The sequence below is a fragment of the Hevea brasiliensis genome, chromosome 18, assembly GCF_030052815.1.
Source record: "Hevea brasiliensis isolate MT/VB/25A 57/8 chromosome 18, ASM3005281v1, whole genome shotgun sequence".
NCBI classification, from domain to species: domain Eukaryota; kingdom Viridiplantae; phylum Streptophyta; class Magnoliopsida; order Malpighiales; family Euphorbiaceae; genus Hevea; species Hevea brasiliensis.
This window is the reverse complement of record NC_079510.1, coordinates 50,369,636-50,390,641: the sequence shown is the minus strand read 5'-3', so window position 1 is coordinate 50,390,641 and position 21,006 is coordinate 50,369,636.

Genomic DNA, 21,006 nt, shown 5'->3' with positions numbered 1-21,006 from the left:
AGTAAAATATCAATCTTAACTATAATCTCTATAACTATCTGAAACTAATGCAACCTGTAGAGTGAAATGCAACATTAACATCATATTCACATCATAGCATCAAAAAGGTAATTTGGAGCACTCACACACCCTGTAACATCATTCATAGTATATGGGAGCTGATCCCCTATACAGCTCTCTTAAATCCAATCTGGTGCCAGCGAAGAACTCAGCTCGGACTTCCACTTAAATACCAAATCGAGGGTCCCAGCGAAGAACTCAAGCCGTGACTACCCCTCGAAGGATCGGGTCCCAGCGAAGAACTCAAGCCGTGACTACCCGTCCTATCCATAGTTCACACCACATCACACGCACGCCAACACACGCACACTGCTCCAAATTACCACAACAACATCCATGGCACATCAACCGTTATGAATGCAACATAAATCGTGCCTAGAGTTTAACTACATAAATATATGCATATAAGTGATGCATGGGCATGCTTGAACATATAATAATATCGAAATTACAATTAAAATTAATATTCTACTCACAGACTGGACAACGGTCACTGTGGCGGCTGGGCAGAGGAAGAAGGTCATCGGCTCACGACAATTCTGATTACAATCATTTAATAAATTTGACTCTATACAAACAAGGAAAAAGACCAAATACGTCCTAAGTCGTGCCGAAAATCCGGCAGAGTCTCCCCTATACCTAGGACCTACCCAACCTGCAAAAGAGCTCAAAACACACTTCTATATCCACAATCCATATATCCACAACTCAATCATATCACACAGCCCCTCCTGGGCCCATCCAAACAGTCCTCAATCACAATATGTAAATTTACAATTTAGTCCTTATAATTGATCATTTTTGCAAAAACTGCCCAAATAAGCTCTAAAAATTCTAAAATTTTGCCCCGCGGTCCTTAGCAATATTACTAGGCTATTGCAAAAAGAATCGTAATTTTCTAAGCTACCACGAATATTTTATGGATTTTTAATCCTATTTAAGCACTAGAAAATTACGAAAAAACAAGGTTCGGGTTTACCTTTGCCGATTCCGACTTCGGGAACGCGCTCGGGATGCCTGACAATGGTGGGGTAGCCAAGACCTCGATCCAATTCGGAAATTCACAGATCCGGACAACTGTCGAATTTCCGCGAATTGAGGATACCTACACGAAGCCCAATAATAATATATAAAAAAAATCAGGGGTGTTACATTCTTCCCCCCTTACAGAAAATTCGTCCTCGAATTTTACACAAGGCAGAATAAATCACATGATTATACATTGAACAGATAAGGGTACTTGCTACGCATGTCCCGTTCTAACTCCCAGGTGCACTCTTCCACTGACTGACTCCTCCACAAAACCTTCACCATAGGGATCTGTTTTGATCTTAGTTGTCTCACTTGGTAGTCCACTATGGCTACAGGTTGCTCCTCAAATGTCAAGTTCTCTTTTAGCTCTATTACATCTGGTTATAGTACATGAGAAGGATCTGGAATGTATTTTCTTAGCATGGAGATGTGAAACACGGGATGAACGTGAGAAAGGTTGGGTGGTAGCTCCAACCGGTAGGCAACTGCTCCAACTCTATCCGTAACCTCAAAAGGTCCAATATACTGAGGTGCCAACTTGCCCTTTTTCCAAATCTCATGACTCCCTTCATTGGAGAAACCTTCAGGAATACATAGTCGCCCACTGCAAACTCCACATCCCTCCGTCTGGGGTCTGCATAACTCTTCTGTCTACTGAAAGCTGTCCCCAGTCGTTCCCTGATTAAAGGAACTACTTCTGAAGTGTACTGCACTAGGTCTACATCATGCACCCTTGCTTCCCCCATTTCTGTCCAACACAGAGGAGACCTACACTTTCTCCCATATAGTGCCTCATAGGGTGCCATCCCTATGCTGGAGTGATAACTGTTGTTATAGGCAAACTCCACCAAAGCTAACTGCTCATCCCATTGACCTCCAAAATCCAAGACACTCATGCGAAGCATGTCTTCCAGTGTTTGGATTGTCCTTTCGGACTGTCCGTCTGTCTGAGGGTGAAAAGCCGTACTGAAGTTCAACTGTGTGCCAAGTGCCTCCTGCAACTTTCTCCAAAACCGAGAAGTGAACTGGGGCCCTCTGTCAGATATTATGGAAGCCGGAACTCCATGCAATCTGACTATTTCTCGAATGTAGAGCCAGGCATACTGTGCCACAGAATATGTGATCTTCACTGGCAAGAAGTGAGCTGATTTAGTTAAGCGGTCTACAATTACCCATATCGAATCATATCCTCGCGTGGTACGGGGCAACCCAGTCACAAAATCCATAGTAATCATTTCCCACTTCCATTCTGGGATAGGGAGCTCTTTCTGATTACATGACGGTCTCTGGTGTTTAAACTTCACCTTCTGACAAGTCAAGCACTTGGACACAAAGTCTGCTATGTCTCTCTTCATGCCATTCCACCAGTAGCTATCTTTCACATCATGGTACATTTTGGTGGAACCTGGGTGGACATTGTACAGTGTATAGTGTGCCTCTCGCATGATTTCATTCCTGAGGTTGTCCACATTGGGCACACATATCCTAGAACCTTGCACTAGGGCGCCATCATTGGCAAATCCAATCTCACCACCTTCACCTTGCTGTACTCTTTCTATGATCTTCATTAATTGTTGGTCTCTGTGTTGGGAAACTCTAACTCTGTCCCTCAAGTCTGGCCTCACTGAAAAGTGAGCCAACAATACCCCCTCATCTGAAAGATCTAGGATTAGACCTTGATCCATCAACTCATGTACTTCCTGAATCAATGGTCTTTTCTCTGCTGAAATGTGCGCCAAACTGCCAGAAGATTTTCTGCTCAAGGCATCTGCCACAACATTGGCCTTCCCAGGGTGGTACTGGATGGTGCAATCATAGTCTTTCAGAAGCTCCATCCATCTCCTCTGTCTCAAGTTTAAATCCCTCTGTTGGAAGATGTACTTTAAACTCTTGTGGTCGGTGTATATCTCGCATACTTCACCATACAGGTAGTGTCTCCAGATTTTTAGTGCAAAGACTACAGCCGCCATTTCCAAATCATGGGTGGGATAGTTCTGCTCATGCCTCTTCAGCTGCCTTGAAGCATAAGCCACTACTTTTCCATTCCGCATCAAAACACACCCTAGGCCAACTCTGGAGGCGTCACAGTACACGGTGTATCCTTCACCGCTCATAGGTAGTGTTAACACGAGGCGGTGGTTAGACACTCCTTATCCTCATCATTATAACTGACTCTATCGAGCTCTCTTCCTGTCCTTTGCATCTTATCCACTTCCCTTTTCCTATTTTTGGTATTGTTGGTATCATTTCAACCTGCTGTACTTATTCCTTAATTTTAGTCCTATCTCATCCTTACACCTTTTCCTTCAAAGATGTCTATCCCATCATCAACTTTAATTTTCTTTTTATTTCTTAGTCTTATCTTGATTACTAGTTCCATTACTTCGGGAATTCTAACCTTACGATTTTCTCCTACCAGCACATTCTTCACCTTTCGTAACACTTATAATTAACCATAGAAAACTTTTTTTTTTTTTTTTTTTCTTGTATCCCCTTTTTTCCAACTTAACTATCAGAACATTATCATTCCCTATCAGCCTTAGTAGGAAATTGCTTATCCTGGATGAATATGAGCCCCATAAACTATAAGTTCCATCTGAACTAACACGGCTGTAGGAAATATGTGTCATGCCTTAATTCCAAACAAGATACTTCACGTGTTCATTCTCCTTACTATAATCATATATACTGCCCATAGCTTTCTAAACTTCAACCTCAAATTACCCATCAGTAACAATTTCATCTATTGAATCTCAACCATAAATAGTACTTCCTCCAGCTCATAGTTTAAAACAGTTGCAAGCCTTAGTAGCTAACTCAATTTAACTCCTGTCATTACTCTGTTCGTCCTTTCATACTTAATACTAGGTATGCACTTCTTGTCATTCTCATATCAGAAATTATGTATGAATTTGTGCCTACTAAACTCTCAATAACTAGGTCTCCTTGACTCGGTTTACATTTCCTTATATAACCTTCTAGAACCAAAAGCACAAGCTAAACTTGAAAAGAAAGAACATATCCTCTTATATTCAACTACACCCGATTGTCATATTATAACGTTTCACCTAAGTTTCTTGGTCTTTCTCTCCAAATTTCATCATCTCCTAGCACAATTATGCTCTACCTATAAGGTATCATCTGCATGAACCCTTTACCGTACCATTTTCCTTCTTGACATAATATTTTATAATTTATTAACTTTACTTATACTCGACCTATGATTCATATCTATCATCGTTTTTATTGTGCCCTTAACTTTTGTTGATTCCTGAAAGATTTCTCTCACTAATAAATTCTTCCAACACTAATTCCACCCTTATCTAGGGTCATTAATTTGATCCTTGAACTTTCTAGTGATTTATAACCATCCAGACTTGTCACTTTTCGTTCTACCCCTACTATTGTCCTGTCGTTATTGCTTCACTACAAAGTGATTCTGATGATCACACTAAAAATGTTTGCCTGACATTCATAACGAACCTCTAACTACCTTCTCACTATCTCAAAAGTCTAAACTAAGCATATGTATCATTATCTATCATTCTTTTCCTCTCATCATACCTATTTGATCCCTTAGACTGACTTTTATTCAACTTACTGCTTACTAACTTCTCTTTCTCTACCTATTTAGGTAGTCCGCAATACCATCGCACACCTTCTAACATTTACTCATTATTATTGTATTCCATATCTCCATCACTTCTCTCACTAATGTGGTCCCATTTTGGGTTTTCCATCCTTGTCATTCTCCTTGCCAAGAATAACACTTAGCCTATCCTATATCTTAACTTTGTTCCTTTTATTATGCGCTCTTTAGGTTGTCCTTTCATTTATTTCCTTTGTCTTACCCAAAATAGAACTTGACTATTCTATCCCTGGTTCCATTCTTCTTCCTAACATAATAGCTGTACTTGCTAACTATATCTTTCAGAGTCTCTATCGCGTTATCATATGTCCTGCTACTCAGTTTGGTCCTTTGACCACTCTAGCTAGTACTTCCACTAGCATTTAGATTATATTGCATCTGCAATCAATTGTCCAAACTTTCATTCTGCACTTTCTTTATCCATTGGCCTTCTGTGATTTATCTTCGCTAATTTATTACTCTTAACACTATTATAATTATTTTCCATGTTTACTCAATTCCAAAACTTAAGATTTCGGGCACCCAAACCCGTCATCCAATTCAAAGGATTTACATCCATCGTGATCTGATTATATATGATTCGTATAATAGAACTTGCATCCTCTCCAGGATACCCGAGCCAACTACTCTCTACCACACTCTACAGTCCCATCTGGGACACTATTCCATAAGTCATCATTATCAGTAATAACCTTCGATCCATTACAAAAGATAGGACTATATCCTAACTTGCTGCAACAAAGGTACTACATCTACCACCTTGCCAGAACCATGTCAAGTTAATGACTCTTTTATCATATCATAGCTCTATAAATCATCAATTCATAGTTTCGACCTTCTCTAGGTAGTAGAGTTGTACTTTATTCCATACTGATACACACAAGGTATACTATTCTCACTCTATAAGTGTCACCTTTACTTTGCAACTAGTCCAAAACCTCTGGTCTGATGGCAACTCTTGATGTAACTCTAGCTCATCTTTGGGGTAATCGAGTCACGACTCTAGTTATCACCCAACCGTGACCTTTCAATATTCTAACTCTAGACTCTTAGCCAGAGTTCCCAACTCCTCTGCAAATATAGAACTCGTTGCGGCATAAGCTGTACCAAAAGCAGAACCCATCTCAAACACCATAATTATGGACCACAACGGTTATGCACGCAGATCTACACAATAAACTCATGTCGATGCATGTCTGCGACTTACAGAGCGGACATCGAGAACATTGTATAGTTACTACGATACGTCTGCGGACTAGGTCTCCTAATTTCTTATCTCTCCGAATCTTCTATTATCACAAACTTATTACATTTGGGTCATCTCGATGACCGCCGAGAGTGGTATCCTCATCCTTATCTAGGGCAACTGTACTTTTAAGACTCACTTTTATGTACTCGTGCCTTACACAAAATGGGCACACCATTTAAACCCATACTGACAAAAATATAACATTTCTTGGAGTACGTATCCTCATGATAGATCTCACATGTCTACTAACTCTATTTCACATTTCTGTGTACTCCACGAAAATCAAGACACTAACTGAGGTAATCTTATATTTTCCGAGGTATAACGTAGAATCTAGAAACAAAGAATTACAGGAAAAGACGAAACAGAATCCTATACTCCGCATGTGACTCCTAGTAGACTCTTCCCAACACTTAGATAATTTTTCCCTATGAATCTGGAGCCTAAGCTCTGATACCACATTTGTCACGACCCAACCTATGGGCCGGACCGGCATTAGGACCTGGGCCAGCCTAAAGCCCCCGAGGCCCGTAGTAAGCCTTAACTATTCATTAACCCAACTCTAAGGCCCATTTGGGCCCAATTTCAAGAAAACAAACGGACAGAGTCCGGCCATAAAATGGACTTCCCAACGGGGAGTTTTCGACTCACCCAACCTGTAAACACAATAAACCATCCATTGGGGAGCTCAGCTCACCCTCCACATACTCATCAACATAATAATAAATGGGAGCTCAGCTCCCTCATCCAATCCATCAAAACAGACTTAAAATATTAAGTTTACAGGTCCAACATGAATATAATATTACAGACCAAATTCAAATAATTACTGCTAACACATGCGGAAATTCTAGGAGTAAATAAAATTACACAAATATCGATAAACAACTGCGAAGTATAAAAGCGAGTTAACCTGCAACAAAATATCCTCCTGTGGCTGTAAAAATTTTTGAGCAGAGGTGGCGTTCGACTCGAGAGAGTAAAATATCAATCTTAACTATAATCTCTATAACTATCTCAAACTAATGCAACTTTGTAGAGTGAAATGCAACATTAACATCATATTCACATCATAGCATCAAAAGGTAATTTGGAGCACTCACACACCTGTAACATCATTCATAGTATATGGGGTGATCCCTATCTGACTCTCTTAAATCCAACCTGGTGCCAGCGAAGAACTCAGCTCGGACTTCCACTTAAATACCAAATCGAGGGTCCCAGCGAAGAACTCAAGCCGTGACTACCCCTCGAAGGATCGGGTCCCAGCGAAGAACTCAAGCCGTGACTACCCGTCCTATCCATAGTTCACACCACATCACACGCACGCCAACACACGCACACTGCTCCAAATTACCACAACAACATCCATGGCACATCAACCGTTATGAATGCAACATAAATCGTGCCTAGAGTTTAACTACATAAATATATGCATATAAGTGATGCATGGGCATGCTTGAACATATAATAATATCGAAATTACAATTAAAATTAATATTCTACTCACAGACTGGACAACGGTCCTTTGTGGCGGTGAGCGAGAGGAAGAAGGTCATCGGCTCACTTGACAATTCTGATTACAATCATTTAATAAATTTGACTCTATACAAACAAGGAAAAGACCAAATACGTCTAAGTCGTGCGAAAATCCGTGAGTCTCCCTATACCTAGGACCTACCCAACCTGCAAAAGAGCTCAAAACACACTTCTATATCCACAATCCATATATCCACAACTCAATCATATCACACAGCCCCTCCTGGGCCCATCCAAATAGTCCTCAATCACAATATGTAAATTTACAATTTAGTCCTTATAATTGATCATTTTTGCAAAAACTGCCCAAATAAGCTCTAAAAATTCTAAAATTTTGCCCCGCGGTCCTTAGCAATATTACTAGGCTATTGCAAAAAGAATCGTAATTTTCTAAGCTACCACGAATATTTTATGGATTTTTAATCCTATTTAAGCACTAGAAAATTACGAAAAAACAAGGTTCGGGTTTACCTTTGCCGATTCCGACTTCGGGAACGCGCTCGGGATGCCTGACAATGGTGGGGTAGCCAAGACCTCGATCCAATTCGGAGACTTTTCCGGTAGCTGGTCTGTCTGGCCGGAAATTCACAGATCCGGACAACTGTCGAATTTCCGCGAATTGAGGATACCTACACCAAGCCCAATAATAATATATAAAAAAAATCAGGGGTGTTACAATGGAGGAGAATTGGGCAACAACGTACATTTCCCATTTTGAGACTGATAGTGATTTATTCCAATATCCATCTTTGTGGAATTGAGCTGGCTATAGACATCACATAACTCATCTATCTTTATTCGGATTCATGATCTTTTTTATTTTCAATATCAAACTTGATTTATTCTATATTTAGTTCTTGTAAAATATACAGATCAGAGACTCTTCACGTGCGTATTTTAATGATTTAAAATGATTTTTCTAACGAGTTTTAACTTAGTTATATTTAGTTATCTTTAGAGTCATGAGATTTTGAGTTTAAGTTTCATGTCAATGCCAATTAAAAAAAAAAAACACTAATTAAGGCTGGATTTAAGCCTAATTAAGGAGGCTTCTCATCTTAACATCATGAGGTACATGCATGGCGTCCATGGTTCAGGTGCAAAACATTTTTCTCATTTTCAGAATTCGCTTGAATGAGTTGGTGCTTAATTATTTTTGACCATCGATCCAATATCATTTCCAAGAGGATTTTCTTCCTTTTTCAGTTTGAAATGCAAATGGCAAATTTTCCTCAGCACATATACATACATTCGTTTAACTCGGTTTTCATTTTTCATATTTTAAATATAAAAAAAAAATTAACATACCATGGAATTGTATGTGCAATAAATTTAATAAAAAAAACTAATTTATGATATTTAAATAAAATTTTAAAAATATTATTTAATAAAATAAATAAAATTTTTTAGTTATTAAAATATATAAGATAAATTAAAATTAATTCAATTGATGAGTGTACTTTATAAACCGTTTAAAGCACAATTTTAATTTATATATAAAATTAATATGAAAATAATATTATTGACAATAAATAATAAATAAATATATATATATATATATATAAACTGTGACAAGACGTGTGATGATGAGCACCTTGTCTTGTGTAACGTCCTTTACCTTATCATTCCACAATGTCGGCTGGTACTCGTTGAATGTAGCAACCAAATTCTCATAATTAGAAAACATAATTATTGGTGATTGGTTTAATGAGAATCTTACTCAAGTGTCGACATAGAAAATAAACTCACTATTATTCCTGGCTTCTTTAATTATTATTATTTTTTTTTTACAGTGGTCTTTAATAGGTACTTTTAAATTTGATAATTAATTAGCTAACCACTTTTGATTTTGTAAATTTTGTTTTTTATGGGGAAGAAATATATTTTTTTATAAGCAAGTATTTTGTTCATCTATCTAATTGAAATGAGGATTTTTCTTATTTAAATTGGTACAGTATAGATTTATAACATTAGATATACAGTAAATTTTATTTATTAAATATCATATTTTTATATTTTAAATTTATAATAAATCAAATAAAAGTAAGAATTTTTCATTAAGGTGATATTTTAATACATTCTTAATTTTTATGACCAGAGTAAAAATATAAAATTTAAATTATAATAATTTGAATTTTTTAAAAAAAATAAAAGTTTTATAAACTTAATTAATATAAAGATAATGTAGAGAACTATCAGGAATATTTTCATTAATTTTAAAGTATTAAAAATAATTATCTAGACTATAAAAGAGTTAAGGAGCCGAACTAGAGTTTGGAAATTTGGACATAGCTTAGGATGCTTGTAGGCCTCCGATGAGCATGTGATGTTTGTTGTGGGACTGAGGCCACTTGTTATTAAATTTTCTTGCAGAGAGATTAAGTCTAGTTACAAATGAGATTCTGCTAAAATTTTGGTAAAATCCTAGGAATTTATTTTTACCTTTTGGGCTATTTCATTAGTTTAATTAGTCAATTAATAGATGTCAGTATGTCTGTATAGGTGATCGAGGCCAACCGTCTTCTTCTTCTAGCTGAACCAGTTACAGTCAGATTATCAGCTTTGTGAGTTAGATATTGATTATCTTTGTAATTTCAAAATATATATATATATGTGTCACACCTTACCCTTCCGTAAAATATGACATGATCCTATAATATGCCTAATGAATTACAGAACTCTGTCTACCGATAATCCATTAAACATACTATAAGGGATTTTAAACGATTTCAAATTCACATTTTAAATTAAACTTGGTGATAAAGGATTTAAGAAAAATATTATGAAATTAATTAAGAAGAAAAATAAAAAATTTTAAAGCTTAAAGAAATTTTACGAAAATTTGGCGTGATAGCGCCTAAAAATTCAATTAACAAAAAATTCAAAACCTGTTTAACAAAAACTGTAGCAAGATACATTGATCACAATTACTCAATAAATCAATAATTAATTCATCAAATCCACATTTCATCAATGATTTTCTTCATTCAATATCCAAAAGGAATAAATATTTACAAATTTACATTCATTGGAAATCAATAAAATAATATTACATTGTTTTTGTACAACTGCTCAAATAATTTTTACATACATACAGTTTTTATTTACATCAGAAACAAAATTTAAAAAGAGTAACCTAAAATTTATACCCTATCTGTCAAGGAGTACAGCTCTTAATACGCTCACTCAGCTACTTTTTCTTTTCCTTTACCTACAACGGCATAAGAAAAAGCTATCGCTGAGTATATAACTCAGTGGTGCACAACTATTAATTTTTAAAATCATCATAAGGCATGATTTTATCAAATCATGACAAATTATTCAAGATGTTCAATTTCCATGAAATATGAAAACAGTAATAGTATTCTCAATTCTCAATAAAATCGTTATTCACAAATCATTGATTTTCACAACATATTTATCAAAATAATTAAAATCACTTGTGTTGCCATCTACACACAGTTTAAGTCATGACATAAAATTTCACGATCAATGCCGTGTTGTACACCACGACAAAGCTATCTCAACCCTATAGTCGTTACTATTGGGAGAAGTAAGGCTAGCTAGCAAATATAAATGCGTTCATCCAATCTCAGCCTCAACTGACAAGCCAGAAAAGGAAAGTAACAAAACAATGTCAACCCCATTAACAGTTATTAATGAGAAAAGCAATCAAAATTTGTCATGCCAACTATGATTTCAAAATAATTTAAACCATTTCCATTCAAATCACAACATTTCAAATCATCACAAATCAATATATAAGATTGGCAACATCTCAATTTCACAAAGCACTTCTAAATCACATTCAATCTGGCCACCCCCTTACTACAATTAAATCAATGGTCAAACGTCAACCTTTTCAACACAATAATACATTCTTTTCAACATTCAAAATATTCTTAAAAAGAAAGTAAATATTTCTCAAATACAAGGAAAATTCACATTAGTTTCATTTGAAAATTTAAAACACAAGAGAAATTCAAGTTGTGCACAAACCTTATCTTAGACTTCTTTCTGGGGCTTAATTCTCCCTTTGTTCCAAAGTTCTCTTCTCCATTAAAAATACACAATTTCAAAAGCTTCAATACACATTCTAACTTCTACTAGCAGCTAATCAATTAAATTCCTAGTGAAATCCTAAGATAGTTACACATTCTAACTATTCTTAACTGCAGGGCAGCAATTGAACATGTCTTTTAAACTCAATTTCAACCTAGTTCCAATCATAATTTATCAAAGTGATCTTCATGAAAGTTATTCCTCTATGTCTTAGCTTTAATTACCATTTTGAATCACTTAATTTGGAGGTCTAGATCATCAGTTATGATCAAAATACTAGGTACTACTCTTGGGTGTCTTACCTTGCAATTCTAAGTTTTTTAGATTTTCACCAAAATTTGCACTCACTATTCAAGTACTGTACATCTAGAATTATACTAGTCTCTAAGGCAAAATTTTAGGCCTTTGTCTTAAGTTTCTAAATCATTTTGTATTAAGTCAATTGGAGATATACAAAGAAAGTTATGCTATTTTTACTACCTGGAGGTCACAAGGCAAAATTACTGAGTTGCAGGAAATTCTAGTTTTAATGTTCTAATTTACTCTAACATTTCAACCAATTTGGCCTTACATCTGGGTCTAGTCAAAACATGAAAGTTGTAGTTCTATGTCTTATGGTTATTTTGGCTTTAGAATCATCTAATTTGCATTTATGTAGCTTCAGTTATGGTCATTTTGCCAAAACTGTTCAGGTGACAATTTCTCAGGTTTCCAGGTCAGTTCCAGAATCCAGTCAGATTTCTGAACTCACTTTGTCTAGCTAATTTGGGTAGGTTATAGTAATAATTTGACTTCATAGTTTTCATATGAATTGTTTCCCTGTGTCTCAGGATTACACAGGTTTAAAATCACTCAATTTAGAGTTTTGTAGAGTGAGTTATGCTCAATTAAGTACGTACTGTTCATTTGGTCAGTTTTCCAGAATCCAATTTTGCATTGTCGGATTCTAGCCCTAATTGAGGTATCCTCAGGCCATTTTCAGGCAAATGTTCTACATGAAAGTTTTATCATTTTGTCTTAGGTTTCATTTCCCATTAATTTCACCTCAATTAGAGTTATGTAACTCAAGTTATGAGCTAATAAACTCAAGTTGTCCTAATTCATCACACAAGGCACCACATTCATTCACTTAATTTCCCCTTCAAACCTTTAATGTTTTTTAGCAAATATACGTCAAATAGTCATACTATAACCATATTAACATTAATTAAGCTCCATACCATAAAAACCCTAATTGCACCAAAAACCCTAATTGTCATCTCCCAATTCCAATCAATTTCAAGTTAACAATCATGCTTAGTACTTCATTCAAACCAAATAATCCAATTAACTCTATCAAAACTCATAACCCTAACTTCTACCATCATGACCAAATTTCCCCTCTTCCATATCATGCATGATTTCACTCAATTTCCATGATAATTTCTACAATAAAACTTAAATTTCACAATTTCATAACTAATTAAACAAGAGTCTTCACTTACCTCACTTAGCCAATTTCCTATCTTCACAATCTTTCAAAATCCCTTGATTTTCTTGTTTCCTTTCTTCAATTCAAGGTCTAATTCAAAGTTTTCTTGTGATTTTCTATAGAATTTATGGAAGGTTTGTAGGGTTTGGAATTTAGGTGATAAAAAATGGAGGAAGGAGAGAGAAGATATGGGACGGCAATCTTGAAGGAAAGAAGAAGATGATGATGAATGGATATTTCTCTCTCTTTTTAGTCAAATTTGTCTTATGTATAAAATATCAAAATTAATTATATTTATAATTTTATTTATAATTATAACAATTTCAAATATTCCCCCTATATCCCTCATTTATTTTCATACTTTTTCCCACTGATTAATTTCCATTCTAATGCATCAATCTCAGTTACTTTAATTGACATTTAGATCAAAAGTTAACTCTTCAAGTGAATTGATCAAAATACCCTTCATCGGATTATAGTCTATCTTTTTCAATAATACCGATTAAGTTCATAACTCGATTGTCACTTTAATTTTTTTTATGCGTATCTCAATCAATTTTTATCTTATTTTTAGTCATCAAGTTGGCTTTGAATAATACTATTCACAGACTAGAATTAGTACTATTCAGAGTTCAAAAATTTCGAGATGTTACAATGTGTGTGTGTGTGTGTGTGTGTGTGATAAATATGGATTGGATGGGTAGTCACGGTTTGAGCTAGTCTCATTGGAACTCAATTCTTATGGATATGGTAAAGTCAGAGTGAGGCAAGGTTTTGAGAGATACATCATTGGCCCCCACACTTAGATTTTAAATGATAGTCTAACTTGAGAGGTATCTCGTTAGCCCCCGTACTTGGATTTTAAGTGATAGTTTGGCTTGAGAGGTATCTCGCTGGCCCCCGCACTTAGATTTTAAGTGATAGTCCAGCTTGAGAAAAATCTCGTTGACGGGATTTGGATTGACAGAGCTGTATAGGGGATCAACTCTCATATTTATATATTAATGTGATACACTAGGTGTATAAGTAATTTCAAATTATCTTCTCGTGCGAATATTAGATGAATTATTTATTATATGTGTTGAATATGCATTTCATGGTAGAATTACTTTAGTTTTAGGTAATTGTAAAAATTACATATGTAATTAACATCTAAATTTATTAAGTTGAATGCTCAATCTTGTTCAATAATTTTTTTTCCAAATTGCAGGAAGAGTAATTTTCTTTAAAATCTAACATGCATTTTTTTTTTCTTACATGATACAATATTGTTAATTAAAAATGTTTATTTATTTAGTAATTTATTTAATTATATATATATATATTTATTTATATTAATTAAAATTTAAATAGTTTATGTATGTTAGATATCAAAGTTGAGTTGAACTCCCCTAATTGTAGATTCTGATGATTATTGAGTGGACTTGGCTCAAATTGATTTGTAATATTTTATTTTATTTTATTGTGTATGTTGGGCCTAATTATAGATTTGAGAGTAATAAAACTTACTACGGATTTCAAAGACTTTAAATTAATTCAAATCTTAATATCGGTCTAATCCATAAAGTTAAGCTGTGATATTACATTACTATACATTTGCAAATGATTTAGTATCAAGATTGGAGTTAACTTGATATTATATTAATAAAATGAAAAACTTCATTTTGAAAATATCTTATAAAATTACATAAGAAGCAATTTATCTATTTATCCAACTGATATTGTAACACCCCTTATCCGTCTAAAGTGTAGCCGAGCAAGGTGTGCTACATTCTGTACCGGAGTACCTTATCTTATCTTATTATATTTCCTAGTAATTAAATTTAATTTTGTTAATTTAAGTTCACTCATTCAATTGAAGAAATCGACGGAGTTTTCCCTAATTTATTAACATTTTGACGATTTTTCACTTGTTTAAAATCTCAACAATAATTTCAAACATATAAATTTTTCACAATCTCAAACATCATCTCATATTTTTCAAACAATCATTTGATCTCCATTCTCAATCCAAATCCATAATATCATTCATGCTCAATTTCACAAATGAAATACTCAAATTTCATTAATTTACGTAATTTACAAATAATTACATAAATTCATAATTCACATGACAAAATTAATGTCTAGATATAAAATACAAAATCACTAATAAAGCCTAACGGGTCCTATCAAAATGCACTATAGAGGATAGTGACACTGAACTCAAATGCAGATTTGGACTTCCAAAATCTCAGTCTAAGGTCTACTGGGCTCTCTCTCCTAGTCTCCAGTATCTACGCGTGGCAAAAAGCGACGCGCTAAGCATAATACTTAGTGGTGTAAATATAATATAAAAATAACTAAATAATTAAAAATCAAGAAATTATACTATTTTTCCACACAAAATGTATTTTTGATAACTATTTGTAATATATTTAATTCAATGGTTTTTATATTCATTATTTATTAGTAAATTTTTAGGACTTACTTTAATGCCCAAGTAATCTATACAAGTTAACTGGACTGGATAAACGGGTAAACTAGCACTTGGTATCACGTACTATGGGCCGTCACACCATCGATAACATAGTGTCTGCCAGGTGTGCAACAGAATGGCTAAAGGGCCATAATATCAATCGGGCATAAAGCCTCATGTATAAAAGAATAACGAAATGGTTAGAAGCCATAAATCACAAAATGGCAATAAAAGCCATAAATTATGGAATGGCACAGTGCCATAAGCAATACTGCAAGTCAGAACCCTATTGGCAAGCCAACCTATTGATGTTGCTGTGAAATAGCATCCGCAAGTGCAGAGGTCACAGTAGTATAGTTTTAAAAATATTGTTCCCACAAGGAATTGTGCTTAAATTGGAAATAAGTGAATAAGTTAATTAGAATGCTAAAATTTAAAGATATTGATAATGAAATTTAAAATTAAAATTGGTATTTGAGGAATTTAAGCCAAATCAAGCAATTAATTAAACTAATTAAACTAGATGACTAAAATTCAAATTGAAATCACTAATTATGAAATTGGGAGAAATTAAATCTAACTTCAATAAAAATTAAAATGATTCTAGAGATATGATTTTCAATATTATTTGCATATGGTTTATCCCCAATTTAGCCAAACACATGAGAATTGCAATTTTGAGAGAAATCAATTCTTAGTTCTTTGAAACTTTTTCAAGCATTTCAAGGTTGGTATTCATCAAATCAAACCATATTTTCACGATATTTCAAACCTGATAAAAACCCAATTAAAGCTCTAATTGATTTTAAAAGTCCCCTTAATCTTCTTAGCTTATCTCTAATACCAAGAAAACTAAGTTTATTGCAAGATTATCTATCACAAACATTCACTTTTCAGTCCATCTGTTAAGGATTAAAACTTAACTTAATGAGGGCCCTTTCATCAAGCAAGGCAACAAGCTCACAAGCAATAAATCAAAATACAGCAAATCTCATTTAAACGAGTAAATCAGTTCAAAAATCACAATACAAAGTAATATTTACAGACTCATCTCTAGAATCTCAAAGATCTACTCATAAATCATGATTTCAAGACAAACCCAAGTATAGAAATGAAGAAGAAATGAAAATCTAAGCTAAGGGATAGAAAAACCCAGTAAAAATGGTGAAGAAACTGCTACTGGAACGTTGCATATGGTGTCCCTTTTTCTACAGCAAGCCTCAATCTTACGTTCCTCCCCTTATTCTTCTCTCTTGCAAAAATCTCCCTTAATTTTCTCCTTGTAGAAAGAAAGAGAAAAATGTATTTATACATGGTTCAGAGGTCTTCCCTAGAATGGGTAGAAAGACAGAAGATTCTGAAGAAAATAATGTATTAAATCAGAAGAGCAAAAATGCCACGTCAGCAGTTTTCATTAAAACGTCACAAGCTGAATTGATTGTGTTTCGCCTTGTGTTGCAAGTTGTGTAACTTTCTGTCTGAGAAAAACTTCATATCTGACAATGACACAAGCTATGTCATAGGTTGTGCAACTTTCTGTTTCTCTAAAACTCAATTTCAAAATTTTCTTTTTTAATTTTGCAATTCAACCATAATTTCCTCCAAATGGCTGCTTTGATCAAAATATCACTAAAATTCTCCAAATTTAACCTATAAAACAAATAAATTCCAAAAATTAAACTAAAAAGTGTAAAAAGACAAAATTAACTAAATATAGGCTAATATCTACAGTAATAGCTATAAACAAGAGTAAATTATGTACAAAAATTATACCTAAATAATGATATAAAATGCATTCATCAAATTTCTCCATACTCAAACTCTTGATTGTCCCCAAGCAAAATTTCATTAAAACTCATTTGGAAGGGAATATCATCAGTCTTTGAAAACACAAAAATTACTAATCCAAACCACCAACTTACTTCTAGCCACCAACATTCCAAATTCCCACCAGCAAAGCACAAAGAATGAAGCAATCAGTCTCAATAATTACAGAATAGCTAAGAATTAACTAATCAACCCAAGCAATAAATACCGACCAGCTACAAGAGTTAATTGTGCCCAAACAAACCTAAAAGAAATAGATAGCCAATGTGTCTCAAATAGATGGTGAGTAATGTATGGAGGATTGTATTGCTAAACCCATATGCAAGCATAAAAGATCTAACTCCACTAATGTAATAAGCATTTTTCAAAGAATCATTAGGTCTTTTAAGGGTTATAATGAGGTCAAATAGGGTAAAATTTTGGTTAACAAAGAAAGGGAATACGAAAAATAAAATATGAGAATAATACTAATCATAAAACTCAAAGTGCATCAATTATTCTCTTTTTCTTCCTCTTTTTTTTTTTTTTACTTCAATTTTTTTTTAACTCAAGAGGAAAGAAATTCACAGTGAATCTCAAGTGCTAAGTTACTTCTATAATTATATAGAATGACTATTTTTTATATTCTTTTGATTTTTGTACTTCTCCCTATTTTATGTCACACCCAAAATTACCTTTAGGATAATTTGGTGACCTTCTTTTTTTTTTTTATATCAGCTTTTCACAATTATTCTAGCATTTTTCAAGATGTTTCAATCCTCCAAGTTTTTCTCTTTTTTTATTATTTTTTTATTTTTTTAATTCTTTTATCATCTTCAATTCTTTTTTTTTAAATGCACTTAATTGCTAAAATATTATTCTCATAAATGGGTGATAGTGTTTAGATTTATGGCTAAGTAAATGATTTGGGTTCCAAAGAAATTAGGGAATTAAGGTTCAAGGGGTTTTGCAAGGGTTGAAATGAAATTAAGGTAGGTTAAGGCTAAATATGAGATTTAAAATATGAAGGAATACTTAAATCATATTCTTATCAAATGCAAGTTAAAAATTTCACTTTGAAAGATCTAAGATGCTTGTTCTAGGAATGGTGAGACAGTAATAACCATTTTCTTCCTTAAAGGTTTATTCAGACACTCAAGAACTCAAAATAACTAATCAGAATCTGCATACCTAGATGAATATATTAATTTTCAGCTGTTAAATAAGAGAAAGAATAATGCGTAAGACTTTGTACCTAGCTGAAAACTTTCATTCCACTAACCATCTAGAGGCAAGTTAGATTGCTTAAATAAGCAACTTCTGAAATTCCAAAGGCTGGTTTAAATCCAAAAAAAAAATTTAAATGAATAAATGAAATGCATGAATGTATAATGAACCTATATGCACTAAGTATGTATGACTAAGTATATGAAGCTATATGCAGTGAATATGTGTGAGTATGTACAAGTATGAATTAATGAATGATTATGTAGCTATATGCAAATGAAAAGAAAAAATAATTTTTGCAAAAAATTTACCCTTTCCCCCATACTCAGATTGGACATTATCCTCAATGTCAAAAGAATGCAAGAAATGGGATAATTTGGCAATAAATTCAATGGGCTCACTCAAATAATGTGCAGGAAATATATGGCTAATATGTGCATAAAGAATGGATAGGTAAGCCTAATGAACTTAAAAGAAAGTGGATAAAGGGTTCCATGTTTCATAAGTGGTAGCACAAATTATGCTGAAAATAAAACAATTTGAGATAAGAATTGTTACCTCCTTGAAGATGCAGCCAATTTAATTAAAGAAAATGTGGACAGCTGCTGCACTCATTGCAAAAGAAACAGGGGAATGGAATCCATGAAAGCAATTAAACTCAAAAAGTTGAAATATGGAGGTTAAGCTCAAAAATATAACTATAAGATATCCATTCATCAAGTGAAATTCCAAAGTAGTACATCAAAAGCAAGTGAGCAAAGCATTAAATATTCAAAATAAAAAGAAAAATGTATTTATAAGCAACTAGAAATACTGAATAAGCAAATGTTTCAAATAAAAAAAAAGCAACACAAGCAAAATATTAACTAAACAAGTCGCTAAAAACACTAATTAATTAAGCAACTACATAAAAACATGAAATATATAAACTGAAACTAAAAGCTGTTCAGTCACGAATGACAACTCCTTTGCCCTTGCCATCTGGTGGAGGTGGTGGTGCTTTTGGTGGTTGCTGTGGAGAAATGATGCCCAGAATGAGTGTCTGGTTAGTTTCTATCTGCTCTAGCTTAGCCCGCATGGCTTTCAACTCATCTTGCATTTCAGCACTCCTATCCAAATAGATATCGGCTAAATCCCTTAATGTCTGAAAAGAGACATCTGTCATCTGGCGAAAGGAATATATCTCATCACTGAGATTTTCCATGAATGTTAGGAGGGTTGCCATAGAAGGACCAGAAGCTGTTGATGAGGCAGGTTGTGCAGCTAGTGGAGCTTGACATGGAGGTTGTGTAGAGGGCCGCTCAGTAGGTTGCTCAGATGGTGTAGAGGAACTAATTGCAGTAGGAGAGCCTGGTGGTGTTGCTATTGGTACTGGAATCTCATAAAGCTGCGTGGTCTCATTTTTAACAAAAAATTTTTGGTTGGCCAAGTGAGTTGCGTCCAAATATAGCAAGCCAGTTGTGATAGCAGCACACCTATGAACTTGAGGGTCAAAACCAAAATATTGTGCAATGAGCGTGATCAAACCTCCAAACACAATCTTACCAGTACCCCTAGTAGCTTGGTATAGCATATGGCGGCAAAAATAATAACCAGGTGAGACTTTTCTACCAGTTTTGGCACACCACAAGAAAAACAAATCATATTGGCTCATTGTGCCAACACTAGCTCCCCTGCTTAGAATTGTGTTAGCTATCAACCTCTGAAGCAATCTCAAACAGTGATTCTCAATTTTAGAGGCCTTACTGTACCCAAGTCTGAAAATTCCTCCTAAAGGGGCAATTTGTTTCCAGAATTCATAGCCATTATACTCCTGTTTACTGGTAGGCATTCTAATCAAACCATCAGTAGGAAACCCAAATATATGATGGAAGTCATCAAGTGACAGTACCCTATCTTGACCCAGACATCTAAAGTGCATTGTTAATTTATGATCCAACTCATGCTTATGTGCATTAGTGGAAAGGGAAGCCATGAATTCCTGCACTAAAGTGGGGTAAACCGATTCCTGCTTATGAACAAATATCACCTAGCCTAAAGCACCTAACAGAATTTGCATTTCATCATATATATTTAGAGACTAAGTATAAACATATTCAAATATCGAGTCTGAACAATTTCTCTGCATTCAATTCTTTTCTTAATTTTCTTCATTTCGGTAGTAGGCAACACCCATTGTTTGGCAGTAGTTACAGATGAAGAAATAGAGGGGTTACTTGAAGACTTCCCTAGATGCTTTACAGCTAATTTCACGATTCTAATTCGAGCCCCAGAGATGACAGAAGCAGGCTGCTGGGTTGGTTAAGGTTGGGTGGTGAGTTTGGGTTCCTTTCTCTTCGTGCCGCTTGTGGTTTTGTGTGGCTTGATATTTTTGGCTTTCTTCTTCTTCTGGTATGTAGCAAGAGTTGGGGAAGAAGCGGCATCACCAGAATGGGTTGTCGGTGCGTCAGTAT